Source organism: Idiotropiscis lumnitzeri, chromosome 9 (assembly GCF_059441095.1).
Source record: "Idiotropiscis lumnitzeri isolate Australia: NSW breed Sydney's pygmy pipehorse chromosome 9, RoL_Ilum_1.0, whole genome shotgun sequence".
In the NCBI taxonomy this organism is placed as follows: domain Eukaryota; kingdom Metazoa; phylum Chordata; class Actinopteri; order Syngnathiformes; family Syngnathidae; genus Idiotropiscis; species Idiotropiscis lumnitzeri.
This window is the reverse complement of record NC_142399.1, coordinates 21,434,399-21,437,002: the sequence shown is the minus strand read 5'-3', so window position 1 is coordinate 21,437,002 and position 2,604 is coordinate 21,434,399.

The following is a 2,604-nucleotide window of genomic DNA, read 5'->3' as shown; positions in this document are numbered from 1 at the left end:
CATCACTTGGTAGCTTGTTGCTTTGAATTAACCACTTGACAAGGCAAGATTATGCCAAGTTTCTAGCATACCTGGCAAGGGTGTTCATAATTACTGCAATTACATGTCAATTACATAGTTGCATTTGTTTTCCCATAGTAACAGGTTTTATATGTTCTAATTTTACCTCTCAGCTTTTTTTTCATTGTTTTCTTGTGTGTTGACACCCCACCCTTTTTCATTCAGTGTTAGACTTGTCACGATTTTTTTGTATCTGATGATGTTGCTCAGTGTTTTTTTCTTCACATATCCAGTTAAGTACACTTCCAAGTTTTCTTTGTACTAAATAGAAACAAGCTACCTTGATCACATCAGTTACCTCCCTGTCACCAAGAAACAGCGACAAAGATCCTCAGTGAAGCACACGCGCGTGTCTTACTGAAATGTCTGATTAAACACAGAAGGACTGTACAATAATGCAATTTTCATTTTGAACTGTTGGTAATGTTGTCAGTCTTGTTTTTAATTATTAAATCACTACTTAAAGATTCATTTATTTATTTGATCAAATTTGTTTTGATTTGAAATTATGTTTGTGGTTTCCTTTTGAGAACTGATCTGTATTTTTGTTGATAATTACTTTTCTGTGGACAGGTGTTTAAATATCCATTAATAATGAAGTTAATTCTTTCTTTCTTATTTTAGTAATATCTTTTCATTCCCAAATAGTTCTAGAGATATGAGACCAAATCGTGTTCCAAAATTTGATAAATCAAACGCTGATACCACAATACATTTATTTGTCTTTTTATTTTCATCTAAAAATGCTCTGTGCTGCAGAAGCGTATTGCTGCCACACTGGGAACAAAATAACAAAAAGTTTATCATGTAAAAATGTGAAAATTATCATGTAAAAATGTGAAAAATATGTCAAAATGTGAAACAACAAAGAATTGATCACGCAATGCGGCTGATTTAAACGACTTGATTAAATTCTATTCCATGCTTGGGATGAGACATAGCGAGACTGTGTGTGAGTATATTGCTGGTGTTTTCAACATGAAACCAAAAACGGTGGCAGGAGAATTCTCCCTGACACCAGGAATATACTGATATACAATAGCCGTGGTATGGCTTAGATGTAGAGTGGACGTCTCCCAACCTGGAGGTTTGACCCTCCATCTCGTTGAGTTTCCAATGGGTACTTCTTCCTACATTCAAAAACATGCATGGTAGGTTGATTGGACACTCTGAACTGTCCCTAGGTGTGTTTGTGAGCGCAGATAGTTATTCGTCTTTGTGTGCCCTGCGATTGGCTGGCAACCAGTTCAGGGTGTACCCGGCCAACTGCCCGATGATAGCTGGGATAGGCTCCAGCACCCCCGCAACCCTTGTGAGGAGAAGCGCTTCTGATAATGGATGGATATACTTTTATTTATATAATAATAAAAAATTAAAAAAAACAAGAAAACCTCTCAAGTATTTCATGAAATGTATCAGTCTAGGCTCCAGCACCCTTGTGACCCTAGAGAGGAGAAGCGGCACAGATAATGGATGGAAGGATGTTCTGTAAAGGTTAATCTAACTAATCTAATCTAATCAATGATAAAACAGACTACGACATTGTGAACAGCCGCCCTTTCATCCAGCTTTCTCCCGTGCCATACATGTAACTGCTCTGTTGTTAACTGACTGCCCTCCTGGGGGTTAAGATCGGGGATGTCGATTGTGGCTATGTAAAGCCCTTTGAGACTGTCTGTGATTAAGGGCTATACAAATAAAATTGACTTGACTAGGGGCAATTTAGAGTGTTCAATCGGCCTGCCATGCATGTTTTTGGAATGTGGGAGGAAACCGGAGTACCCGGAGGAAACCCACGCAAGCACGGGGAGAACATGCAAACTCCACACAGGATGGCCGGAGCCGGGATCGAATCCACGCCCGATGCTGTCTCTCACTGTGAGGCCATCGTGCTAACCAGTCGGCCACAGTGCTGCCCCTGTTAACTGGTTATATTATTTCTTAAACTTATTTATTAAACATAGTGAGTGCACATAATAACAGTCAGCACTTCGAGTTCGATAAAGCACATTGCCACATAATCAGGAGGGTGAACGACAATGAATTTGGCACTGAAGGGCTCCACTAGGATGCCATTGAAAGAACATATTTTTAAGATATTTGAGATCAGAGCACACAGACAAGATTGCAGGAGGATGCCATCCCTTGGGATAAACTGTGGAACCAGATATGAACCAGCCTTGGGATAAGCCATGGAATCAGATGAGAATCAACTTTGGGACGACCTGCCTTTGCACTTGGACCCATGCGATGGGAGGGAGCGAGGAAGACCGATTTCAACCTACGATTACTTTTGGCAGAGAAACTTGTTTTGTGAAAATCATATATATGTGAGGACGGCCTTGTAGAGAGCGCGATTTTCCGACTGCATTCGTTCGGGTGCAGGTCCTCACGAGGATAAGAAAAGCTACCCAAATATCTGACTTGTAATATTTCCTGAACTCCAGAGAATTTAAGAAATTATTGGAACAAAACTTTGATTAGTTGTTGAGTCTTTATTTGACATCTTTCTTGAATATAAAAATGAACACGCCTTGAGTACAT